We start from the raw sequence: 13,207 nt of genomic DNA on the forward strand, positions 1-13,207 counted from the left end.
GGAAGCAGGGGCGATATTTTTAATCTATTTCCAAAGAGATGCTGCCTTATGCATTAAACCAAGAATGTTCTAGGCCTTTAACATGGACTAAAGAAACCTGCACCTCACCACGCCATTCTTGTCTCTTACATGATTTTCCTATTACTTTTCCTTACTTGTGCTTCCATCCTTGAGTCCGGGTTGGCCTTGCCTGGACTCTGCAGCAGCCCGATCGCTGCTGCCACAACAGCTCCACGTGCACGCGGGCTGGGCTGGGCAGGGCACAGCAAACCTCCTGCAGCCCTCCCGTCCCGGAGGGACGGCATCCCACATCCTCCCAGCGCCGACTCGCCGCGCACCGGCCCCTCGCCACCTGCACAGACCCAGAGTGCTGCCAAACAGCAGCCTTGCAGGCTGAAAACACTGAGGGGCTTCTGCAGGCGATGTGGCGTGAGTGCACCCCCTGTGCCCTCCACCATCACTGATGCAACACACAAAAGCAAAATCATTTACGTTTGTGGGGAGGAAAAAAAAAAAAAGTTTCTGCAACCCTGCCTCCTCTGCCAGTCAGTACTGTATTGCTCAGCTTAAAAATGCTTGGCACTTTTCCCCACCTTATAAATAAGTGATTACTGTGATCAAAATAATTAAGCAACCTGGCCTTTTAAGTGACTAATAGAAGACAATAATTTGTATGTGTGAGGTTTATGGAGGCGATGGAGGCCTTTTAGCAGTTTTCATAGAGTAATAACATGTTTTAAATACCAGAGCACAGAAAATAATATAACAAAACCTGAAGAGAGCTCTGCCTCACCTCCTACCCTGCACAGAGCCCTGGGTCTAGCTGCAAGATGTGTCCGCAGAGCGGCCTGTACGCGTGATAACACGCAAAAGAACCATTAGCCATATGCTACAGCAGGCAGAGCTTGCACTTGGTCCCCAGTGCTGCCCAGAGGAGCAGTAAGAGATCTTCTCTGCTGAAGCCTCACTAGTCAGTGGCTGCTTCTATTTTAGTGGCCACTTCTGCCTGCTCAGCTCAATTCCTGGCAGCCTGCGGAGCGATGTTTGTCCACAAGACTCAGCTTGATGAACTTACATTTTATTTAAATTGCATTTTCCCTGTCACTCACCCCATTCAGCCAAATCAACCACAGCCCTCTTGAGTGGCCAGGGAAGCAAGAAGAGTGGATGCTATGGCCATAGTTACACCATGCTTTTGCAGAAGCCTGCCTGCCTACAGCATTTCCAGACGTGTCCCTGTCCCTCAGAAGACCACTCACTTACTGCTTCAAGATCTCCCCAGACAAGAGAGCGCTAGTGCTACAGCACAGCCTTGCCGTAACACCGGTAGCACCCAAGAGCTCAGCCTCCACCAAGTTGTACAAGCAGTTTGCTACCGGGAACCGCCAGCTCTCCCTCCCCGAGGGCTCATGGCAGTTGTCCCCTGAAGCAGGCAGGCCACTGGATGGGTTGTCCTTCCAGCAACAGCAAATGCCTCCTACAGCTCCACTCTTTTCTCATGTGAGCTGAATTCTCTGAGTTTTGCAAAAGCTTCCCTGCCCAGGAAGATCATGGGAGCTCTAGGCTCTGCTCAGACCCTGCTTTTCCAGGAGAGGGGATCAGGCTACACCCAGGGCCTGGCCTCAGTGCGGTAGGTGACAAGGAAAGCGAGGGCATGTTTACCTCCAAGCAGGCTGGAGAGTAATCATCTGCTTGACCGTACCTTTTAATCGCTGTCTCTCTGGGTCATATTGGAATGGTTGTCCTAGAGGTGTGAGGCTCGCTAGTGCATTACTGAATTCCCAGGCAATCTGATATCTCATGCACATTCATAATTAAAAATTCCCTGCTAACTTGCATGTTTTTGTAAAAGCATTATCTTTCCTATGAGCTCTGTGTCCTGCAGCATCCTGCAGAAGGCAAGCAGGAGGCAATTTAGACACAGAACAATTTTCCTCCTGCTGGAAAAAGGCAGATTTCTGCTCCTCAGGGACACAGCACAGAGAAAGCAAGAAAAACAAAAACAAAAAAAACCCCAAGCCCAGACTGTAATCTGCAAGGCCACACTTCACATCTGTTTTTGCAATGTTAACTTTTATAAAAGGGCTGGGAATAACACAATCAATTTACTTTTCATTTTGGAAGGTTATAAATTTAAAAGCAAGGCTGGTGCACAGTGGAGTTGGAACACTGAAACTTACTTTCAAAAAAAGTCAACCCTCTACTTAGAGCAAATGCTGTTCCACTGAAAACAAAAGTGAATGTATATATTTTTAGGCAAAACTGGTTTTCAAAAGTTACCAGACTGATTAATTCCAGATGATCCCAAAAGAACCACAGAAAACAACCCAAGTTTGGAGAAGGTCAGTTCTCCCTGCAGTTATTCCATGGACCCAAAACTTCTTGATCTATATTAACACCATAAATTAGAAGTGTAACACTACTCCAGAAATGCCAACAGCTCTCCCCTCTGCTGTTCTCATCTCTCATTTGCAGGCTTCAGAAGATAATAAATGAGGCAAGATGTCAGCACACCTTCCCACTCCCTCCGCTCTGTTCGTTAGAGAAAGACTCCTGATGTGCACTCGCAACACCCGCTCCTATTTTGTGCTTGGGGGCAGGCAGAGAACCAGGCAAGGATTCAATTAGTGTCCCACCTTTGGTTTGTTCTTCATAAGCCTCACCTAAAAGGTGAGGACAGCGAGGCTGTGACGTGCTGCGACTGCAGTCTGCATCGCACTGCCCAAGAACCTCTAATCGTTTCCGTGTGCTACGCTGCCCTCAGGCAGCTCTTGCCTCTTGCGTTTGCCTGGGAGCTCTCTGGGGCAGAGACTGCCCCTTTTTCTTCTGGCCTCTGTGTGTCAGTGTCTCCCCACCATGACCAGGGCTCTTCAGCAAACATTACCATGAGGAGCTACCCCAGTGACAATCTGAACAACCCGAGGTAGAGCCATGAAGCATATCACGAGGGAAGCCAGGAGCGTAGCCCAAGAGCATGCAGGCCAAACATCTTTCAGGAGGATTCAGGTGTGAGGTACAATGACAGAGCAGAAACAAACATCAGTGATTGCACGGGCAGGATACCCGCTTTCATCCCATGCCTCACAACACCAGAATGGGAACCCCCCAATCTCCCAGCTAGATCAGGTGGCAGAAGGCTCTGCTGGCACGAGCAAAGACACAGAAGATCAAAAGCAGCCCTGATGGGAGCAGAAAGGAATCCACCATTTGCCCCTCACATTGGGAGGGCCAAGACTGACAAGTTCCTCGTAAAAGGGACCAACGACAGACACCACAAGGGAGGTGGAAGCTCAGGGCGAAATCTTCCTGCCCCTACAAAGGGAATGAAAGAATGAAATGATAATAAAGAAATTAACAGAGAGCTTGAGAGTGCTGTGACAAAGGTTTCAGGTGGTTATCCCAAAGGAAGCAGTCATGGAAAAACAGTTCTTCTTGACAGATGGACTCCATTTGAATGCACAAGGAAATAGTCTTCTGGGATCAAGGCTGCTTCTACTGATAAGAAAAGCTTTCAGCTGAGAAACAAGAGGACATGATGCTAACGTAATCTCTGCCTCTGCTTTTACTACCAGGAGGAAGAAAAATACAGCTATGGCCACAAAAAACATCAGAGGACACACAGCAAGTAAAAAGAAGATACAAATACCAACGAGAACGCAATTACTGACTAAGTAGACTCAGGAAATGGATGTTGTCAGTAAGAAACAACTAAAACGTTTATGTAGTAAAGAAAGAAGCCTGGGCAACAAAATGGAGAAACTCAAATTACTTGGACACCAAACAAGATACTGAGGAGATGAGAGAGACATGGTGGAACAGAAATCATAACGGGAATACACATAACAACCGGAGTATCCAACTCTGAAAAGGCTTTGGAAGAAGTTTTTGGAAGAAGTAGTAAAGATAAAGGCAAATGGAAAACAGGAAAAAATGCAACACATCTTTACCAAAAATGGATTGTGCCAGATAACCTGAGGATTGATGTTCCAGATAAAACAAAAGCAGCAGATCTAATCCAGGCAGCCTTTAACAACATATTCCACACACTGCCTGCCCAGGAAGTGCTTACTTACAGGAAGGATTATGGGACCGAGGGTGAGATTTGTGAGGTGGGCAAAGATCTGGGCAGAGGAGTGTCAAGGCCTGAGGCATCCCAAGGCCCTGATCCCGTGGGAGCTGAGCAGTGTCATCAGCACCATTCTGCACTCTTCCAAACTGCTGTAGGTCAACTTGAACTTCCTCCCAAGGCCCAAGTAACAGTTTGACCCTCAGTCAGCGGCTTGCTGCTGACAAGAAGGCATCTTGCAAAGCTTCAACACCATATGGCATGTCCCGCACCTCCAGCAGCGACTGTTGACCAGCGACAGAACTGGGATGCTGGAGGTAAGGTTTACTGTTGCAGAGACCTGTGGGACAATGAGACACCAGTACCCGAGAACAGGATGCAGCAGGGACAAGGAAACAGAGGAAAGTTTTTACTGCTGGGAGGAAAGACGTTCAGGAACTGTAGGAGCACTGAGAACAAAGAGCAAACTGCTATAGGCTGAAGTTTGATCAGGATAGGAAAGGCACAAAGCAGGATGGCTGCTTGGGCCGGCCAGAATCTGGACTCATGGGGCGAGGCGATCACGTCCAGACCAATATGTCCATAACTGTCCACTTTCAGGAATGCCCGTCACGGCTGGCATATGCCTGTCCGTAGCCTCAGTGACGCATGCTGCCTTCTCATGTTGCTCTGTGCTTTGGCCAAGCACAATTCAGTGACAGCAGCCCCCAAGCACTTCACTCCTTTGTCCTTTTTCAGATGCATCCCAAGGGCCTATCCCTCTTTTCAGCCAGTGGGAAGTTAACACACATGTACTTCAGAGCTACTTCCTCTCCTGGATCTTGCAGCATTTCCTCCCACATACAGACAGGTCTGTCCGATAGCCAGAGAATCCCTCAGTTCAGGGCAAGATGGGTTTTTTGTACTAAATACTATCAAACATAAGTGCTGCTTGGCTTCTCATCAACAAGCCACATCATACTTCAACACAACCAAGAGCTGCTTCTGCAGGCAGAGCCAGGTCCAAGGAATTTACTGCACACACTTGCCATTCCATATCACACTTCACTTGCACAGACCTCACATTTTCCCAGCACTGTATTGGCTCACAACATTTGAGAGACAAACGCTAAGTGAACAATGCAGCCACCTCACTCCTCCAAACAGGGCTGGCACTGCACGAAACTCCTGTGAGGTGCAAGAAAAGATGCACAAACCAACGGAGGCCTGGAAAGTCAATCCTGGAAGAGCTGCAGGGACAAGTTGATTGTAAGATCTCTCTGCAGTGCCCTCGTGGGAGCATGGGAATTATTGATACAGTCAGTTCTCTCAGTTCTCAGTTTTCCTAAAATACTTCCAGAGGGCTCTGGTAAAGGGGTCTGGACATGTCTGTCTGTCCAGAGTTCCAGGTCTGTTCCAGTATATCTCACCCGATTCCTCCGCTTTTGCGGCCAATTCCCAGGGTGTCCTTGTGGACTCTCAGAGCAGAGGGACCAGAAGTCATGAATCCATTTCTACAAATTTAGCAACTTTTTTCCTTCTTAGCACAAAACTTGGTCATCGTTGGCTCCTGTCCTAACACAACATACCTAAGCCATGCATCAGAACTAGAGCATTAAAATGCTTAAACATATTTAAAGTAGTGCTGTGGTTGCAGATTCTAATAGCTTTCATGCTCAGGCTGGGAAAATGTTTCAGTTAAAGCAGTAAGTCAAAGAGCACAGCCCATGCAGGTCAGAAACATCCGCGCCTTCCAAAATCCCTGCCCCGCTGCCTTGGCGGGGTCTAGCGCGAGTTCCTGCAACTGTGTCCAACCGCACCAGAGCAGAAGAGCACTGGGTTCTCTCTCCTGGAGATCATCTCTATGCTCCTTCTCAGGGTAAGTGAGCCCTGTAAGCTGCCATCATCCTATAATTGCCTCCTACAGAAAGGGGCTTCCTCTTTACACCCTCATGAGCAGTCATCTCCTCACCGGATAGGCTTTCACTTTCAACCCAGCTTGCAAGGCTCCCCAGGAGAAACCTCCTTCCACCCACCCATCACTGAAAACCCCAGACCTTCAAGCACAAGACCTACTGCCCTCTGCTCAGGCAGGCAGAAAATGCCTGTCCCTTCCTACCTCTGGGCTGCCAACACCTGGGAGAAGTGAGTGCCTGGGAGGGGAGGTCAGAGCTCCCCTGAAGAAGGGAGTATATCTTCCACGTTTTCAGTAAGATAAATGTTTTACAGTAACAGCACTGCATAAGTCTGAAACATTTTCCAGTGCAGCTAGAAAACATCACATAGTGACCAGCTTTTAGGATGATAAAATGCCTAGTTTGATAACATTCCTCCTGGGACAGTGATCGACCCTGCCTTACTACATGGAACAAGTGCATTTTATTTTTAACTTTCATCTGAAAATACTGGAGATACCTTCGTAAAATGAGACACCATGAAGAGCCAGGCAGCCAGGAGCAGGCTGGTTTGCCCTCCGGAGCTCTCTGCCAGCCCTGCCAAGCAGGGAGAGGAGCCGTGGGGCTCTCAGAAGTGCTGCTGACCTCTGGCTTGTAACCAGACAAACAGCAAGGCAAAACTCTCACTTCAGCATCTCCCAATCCCAGTGGGATGTTGCTTCTAAAAGGTGGATGCTGCTAACCCTCCTGCCGCACACACCAACATAGTCTCTGCACTCAGAGTTACAGACACCTCTGCACCAGCCCTCTTAAAATACCTGGATGGCCGACATGGGCAGAGGAGACAACCATGCAAGAAATGCACATGCAATTACACCTTCATGGAAGACCTGGCCCAGAGAGGTGCCAAGAGCTGAAGTTAACAGCACTCACACCCTATCCATGGGACATTTCCCTGCCCCATGCAGCAGTGACCTGGATGCCCAGACCTTGGAGGAAGCCTTAACTCTTCTCAGCCAACCCCAAGCAGCCTCCCCGCCGCCTCTATGGACATCTCAGATGAACACGAGCAAGATGGAGCCATTCCTGGTCCCCGTCACAGGGGCATCAACTGCAAAGAGCTGAGGTCTTAACAAAGCGTTACCCTGCCAGCTACCCTCAAGCCTGCAGCTCCTCTGCTCTGCTGTACATAGGTGCCGGCAACCGGCAGCAAGCTGCTGACAGATGGCAGAGATGTGGGGGGCACGGGGAGGGGGGGCCAGGAGGCACTGGTGGCAGTGGGGAGGAATGGCCACAGCCGAGCCAGTTCCCATCCAGGACGACAGCTTGCATATGGATAAACAACGAGATAATTACAACCTTTAAAAGGGGTGGGGGGGGTGGGGAAGCCCATGGCTGCAGCGTCCTCCTGCTGCCAGCTCCTGCAATCCATACGTCCCGCACGGCTCTCTTCACAGGCTCATCACGAGAAAATTACTCGCCATAAAAGCCCTGGCTAGAGCACTGCATTAGATACAGCTGTGAAACCATTTATCTATTGATAGACCCCTATTGTCAGGGACTGGGGTTTGGCTTTCGTGAGAGCGAGCAATTTGGAAAAGAAAAAAATCCAACAAAAATGACAACCCAAAAAACCTAACAACCAACAAACAAATAAATAAAGAAAGAGAGAGACAATACCCAACAGCTCACAGGGTTTACAGGCCTCTGCCAGCTGGGAAGCTAAGCGTATGAAATATGCATTGCACTGAACAAAGCAAACCGAAACACTCAGCACTGGAAAACAGTAACCCTTTCCTGTGCGCAGGAACCAACCACGCGTGGGGACAGTGAGAAGCCAGCCTTGGGCCAGGCCACCAGAAAGCTACGGGGAAAAAAGATCACAAGAAAAAGCATCTGGAGCTGTGGGTAAGGAAGATTGCTGACTTCTCCCCTTATAGAAATAGCCAGGCTCTTTGGTTAAACTCAGCTCTCTGTTATCAGTGAGCCTGCTTATATGGTCAGGCTGGCTCAACAGGCAGCTGCTTAAGGCAGGTTAAACGTTTGGGAACCACTTCTTATGCGAGCAGCTACAGCAGCAATACCTGGGATGGCTCAAAGCGGGCAAAGCTGCTACTTTCCCATCACACCCACTTCTGCACCTCCCTCTGTTCCCTGGAGAAAAAATGTAGGGGAGCCACTTTTCTGAGCCCTTGAAAGGATGGCACCTCTCCAGGGGACCACACTCCTGGTGCGGGGCGGAGGCGAGGGACGCCGGCTGCGTCACCGGCGCCGAGGGCATGCAGCTGGCCAAGGCAGGGGGGCAGGCACTCAGCTCGCAGGCACCCTGCTGCCGCGGTGCTCAGCAGGGGAGCGCCACCTCCTGTCCACGCTGCCCAGGGCACGGCCCTGCCCCGGGGCCGCTGGCTCCACAGTCCCGCACCAGGCTACCGAGCATCCCCAGCGGGCACAGACCGGGGCCTTGTCAGGCTGGAGCATGCCATTTGGTGCTGCTCCACCCTTTTGCCTAATGCCCAGGAAGAAAGGCAAAGACGAGCCTGGGCAGCACACAGGACAAGGAGGAAGGCAGTGCAGGGCACGGCCGGCAGCCTGAGCGCACGCTGCTGCACATCAGCTCAGGAAACCTCCTTGCAGCCAAGGTGCAGTACGATTAGAAAGGATGTGGCATGAGAGCCAGCTAGAAAAACCTGAGAAAGCTGGACGCAACGGAGCAAGACATGCATTGGAGCTGCAAGGCAACAGGAGGGCTGGACGGAGCACGTGTGAATGGGATCCAGCATGCTAATCAAGGGACGAGAGAGGCACCGCGAGATCCAGCAAACTTTCAGCTAAGTAGATTATCGATCTTCAGGGAGTGCCAGAAACCAGCTTTGCAAATTACCTCAGTCCCTTGTCACAAGCTCACGCAGTTACCGGATGGCAAAGTAGAAAAGCTCCCCACCTCTCTGCTACCACCCCCCCGCACCCTTCCTTCGCCACCGCCGGGAGGAGGGGGTCAGGATCCGTCTCGGCAGTCGCTGCGTCTGAGTTCCTGTTTGCATCTCACTCCAACAGGATGCACAAACATGTCCAAAGGGCGAAACTGTAAAAGGAAACAAAACGATCCCCCAGCATTTAACGAGGAGACAGCGTCAGCCGGGAACAAACAACTCAAAGAAAGTCTGTTGTCTTATTTTGTCAAGAGGGAGCAGAAGGTAAAAACCTCAGCCCATCACAAGCAGGGAAGGCAATGACCTTGCGAGGCTTTGTACAGCTAAGCAAATAATTTCCTTGGCAAACAGAGGCTCTCTTACTGCTCACAGAAAGCAGCGAGCGGGGAAGGTTTCTGGTTAGTCACACGGCACAGCTGAAGTGCGAACACCATGCAGATTGCCCTGACAACGCGCCTAACCCCAGGCAAGAAGATCACCTTCTCGCAGGAACGGAGAGGATGGCGAGGAGAGACGGCTGTGAGCCTCTTATCGGCGTGCTCAGCTTCTCACCAGACCCCACAGGTAGTTGCCCTCAGCCTTACTGCCCCTACCGTGCTCCTCGCTGTTAACCATGGGCACGCCAACACACACCGCACAGGGCGCGGAGGGGACGCCGGCCCGTCACGCCGCACGTGCCCCTTGCTACGGCCAGGAGCTGCTCTGTGTTGGCAGCTTCATTATCATCTGGGGAGCAGCACAGATGTGCACCGCGCTTTCTGTGTGCGAAAAGAGGTCCCTGCCCTGAAAGTCATATAAACGAAGCAGACGGCAAGCGTTTATTGCGCCAGTCCGGCTGCTGGGAGGTGTTTATCTCCTACAGTGGAACGAGCAATCCATTATGTGACATTTGGGGGTTTTTCATATCATCAGCACCAAAACGCACAGAAATGCCGAGAGCAAGGATGGGGCCCACTGATGCACTTCTCAATCACAATCGAACACATGAAGCGTGGAGGGTGGGAAGGGCTACGTACGCACCGTCACCTGGCCCTGGCCAGCTGCCACTCGCCTCTTCCACCTTGGCCTGTCTGCCTCCCTCTGCCCTTGCTCCACACTGTGTCCGTACCAGGGGTCTCATAGCCCTTAAAAAACATGCATTAAGGCACAGCACCCTCCTGTGAAGGAGGTAAGTAAATATTTGTTTAACCCTTCTTACAAGCTGGGGGACAGAGGTAAAGAAGAAAAGGACCTGCCAGGGTTATCAGGTGGCACAGCCGGGGGGCGGGGGTCAGGTCCATGACCACAAGCAGGTCTTCCCCCTGCAGGAGAGACCCACCGCAGTGGAGGAGCCCTGATTTTCCCATCCTTGAACAAAGCCAGGCCTTTCCTTTGACCAGTGGAGTGCAATGAGCACTCAGATTGCCAATTTTTCCTTGGTTTAAGTATGTTTCACTGACATACTCTGATATAAATTATTAAGGAAACACACACACGATGTGTGCCAGCAGTAGCATGTAAGGCCAGGAACAAGCATCAGCTGAGGCTTTTCGTGTGTGACTGCAGGTGCGAAGTAGTTAAGTTATATGGTTAATTGAAGACTTTCTGCCTCTACGTTTCCTGCAGAACAGGTGGGTGGTGACAGGCTCCAAGCTCAGCAGGTGACCGGCACCTGGCCGCCAGTGCAGCCACACAATATAAAGTCATATTGTTTGGGCTGGCACTATCCAGGTAATATTAAATTCCTGGCATCTCTACTCGTCTTTCTGTGCCAAGACACACTGAGAGCGGTGACCTTTTCTCCCCCCTTGCCATGGCCTTCCTGACAGTCCCAGGGACAGAGGCTCCCTGCCCTGCTCCTGAAATGCTGTTGGGAGCAGGGTGTGCTGGAGGTGTACCAGCCAGTACCAACAGACAAAGCTCAGGCCAGTGACTGTCTCAAAGAGCGGCCTTAAGCAGATGGGATCATTCCCCTTCCTTCAGTGACTTCATACAATCAGAAGAAACTTCCAGACCAGCTGGGAAAAGGGGCAACATGGGCAAGGCTCGAACAGCTCTTCAGAGAGGAACCACCAAGCCAATACCCAGCAGCAAACTCTACTGCCTCCCGCATCCTGCCAGCTAGCTGACTTGAGAATTCACCAGAACATTCAAAAAAGCTCTAGGGAGGGTTTGACGGAAAATGAGCCATCAGCAAGGGGCGCAGGGCCAAAGCCAGTGATGGTGTAAGCTCCTAGAGAGCACATTTAGATATCAGTAGGCACCTCAGCCGCTCACACAGGGGACTCGGAGGCTTGAAGGGTATGCGTGAGAAATGGCTGGGCGAAAAGGGCTATTCCTCTGCCCTAAATATAAACTCAGCCTGAAGCCAGAGAGGAAAAAAATCCTTAGTTATTTGGATCTCAGCTCTCTGAGATTCCAGCATCAGATGAAGGTAGTCTGGACTTCCCCTTCTTCTCTGTACACTCTTCCAGTACAACCAGAAGAAAAGGGAGGTGAAAGGCAAAGCAAAAAGAAATCAAGCAAAAAGAAATATCATATATTTTTTTTCTCTCATAACTCAGAAAAACAATGTCCACATTTCATCCTGGAAGTACCTATCCTTCAGGGATTCTTGTGTTTGAGACCTAATTTGTAAAGCGCCTAGGGATCCTTTAGGGTAAAAAGCATTATAGGATCATTATTAAAATGGACACACAGGCTATATTTCATGTCTCAGTTCCATGCAAGTGAAGAAAAAAAAAAAAAAAAAAGGCCAAGATCTATCTCTGGGATGAGCAGTCAAAAATGTGAAACATAACACTGTTTCTGTGAAGTGATAAAAATGGGGCATCGCTACGTGTTGAAGCATTGCACCGGACTAGCCACTCCGCGCCTCCAACCTTGTTCACTCTCCAGCAAAATAAGAACAGTAACACAGAGCAGAGAGCAGCAAACAGCTTTTTTATAGAAGTCACAATCCCTGCCAAGACTGCTTCCTTCTCAACTCTTCAGCAGGTTGGTTTTGCACGTGTAGGGTGGGATCCACGGCCCCGGTATGGCATCAGAACACAGATATAATTTTCCACTTTTCCACCCCTCCCAGTATCAGAGAATACAATGAATTTTTATATGAATCTGTCAAGTGCTGCTAGCCGGCTTTTGGTACGTGAAACGTCAGCGTGGCATGAACTTTCCACTCCTGGCTTTTGCACTACATCTCACTTCACGGAGGGGATATTCCCCTGTCACACTAACTGGTGTGCCAGGTCTGTGTCTCTGCTAACCTTCTGCAGCCTGAACTCTCACAACCCAAGTACAGGTCTGTCAGTGCACAGAAACGCAACATGCAGTACTAGCACTAGTACCCGTTTTACACCTACACAGCGCACAGACACGACTGCTGGTGTAATTTCTTTCACATATACAGTATCTATTTACTCAGCCGAGCCCATACATCACCTGGCTATTGATCTGCAGGAGGCAACATGACCTGTACCCACAATGAAGGTGTGAGGGAGACATGGCAGGAATGCAAACCGTTTAGTTGTTTCCATGGGGAGAGGAAGGGGCTGAGGCAGCAGGACATCCTGCAGCTGCTCGGAACCTAGGTCAGACCAGAGTCTCAGGGGCTGCTTCTGCATGAGGAGACACACAGCACCCCAACACCAGGGCACCTCACGGGGAAAGGGGCACCCTCACCCCACGATCAAGGATACCCGACTTCTCTGAAATGCCAGAACCATCACTGCAGACAAGACTTGAGAGCTGGAGCTTAGCATGGAACTGGACTTTCATGGGAACGCGATGGACTTCTCCCTATGCCATTTCAAAACAAACGCAACCTTGAAGGCCCCCAGTCTGCCCCTTCCAATTCTTACTGCTAATGCCTTCACCAAATCCAGTAAAACAAGCATGGACTCTGCTTCTAGATTTTCCATTACTCATCCTCTCCCCTAGACTGTAGATGTTTAGTGACTCTTATGCGTACTCTTTCGACCTGATTAGGATCCAGCTGAGTTCTCTTCAATACCTACTGCACTAGACTTTAACTTTTTGTCCTGGCTTTCAAAGGCCAGGCACAGCTTAACTCACCACCTTCCTCTGGGCATCAACAGCCTCAGCAGCCACAATATCATCTTCTTATCATCATAGCCCTTCACCTCTCACCCCCATGTAGGGATTTGTTTTTTTCTCTCTCAGACCTTGTTCCTCAACAGGGACAACACTTGTGCGGTCCATAGAGTATCATGAATACAGTAGGATGTAAAAAGAAGGCAAGAAAGGGAAAAGACTAAATAGCATCACTGAGGTCCTGGGAATAACAGTAGGGCAAGCCTCAATCCCGATCCTTGGGGTTTCGGAGGGCTGGGGAGGAG

The 13,207-nt window shown here is 50.1% G+C and overlaps 1 protein-coding gene across 10 annotated transcripts in view; it reads right to left on the reverse strand.

Moving 5' to 3' along the window:
- Window positions 1-13,207, reverse strand: part of ACSF3 (acyl-CoA synthetase family member 3) — a 77,378-nt gene that overhangs the window by 39,349 nt on the left and 24,822 nt on the right. The gene's annotated exons all lie outside the window — the stretch shown is intronic.

The sequence above is a fragment of the Struthio camelus genome, chromosome 10 (genome assembly GCF_040807025.1).
Source record: "Struthio camelus isolate bStrCam1 chromosome 10, bStrCam1.hap1, whole genome shotgun sequence".
NCBI lineage: Eukaryota > Metazoa > Chordata > Aves > Struthioniformes > Struthionidae > Struthio > Struthio camelus.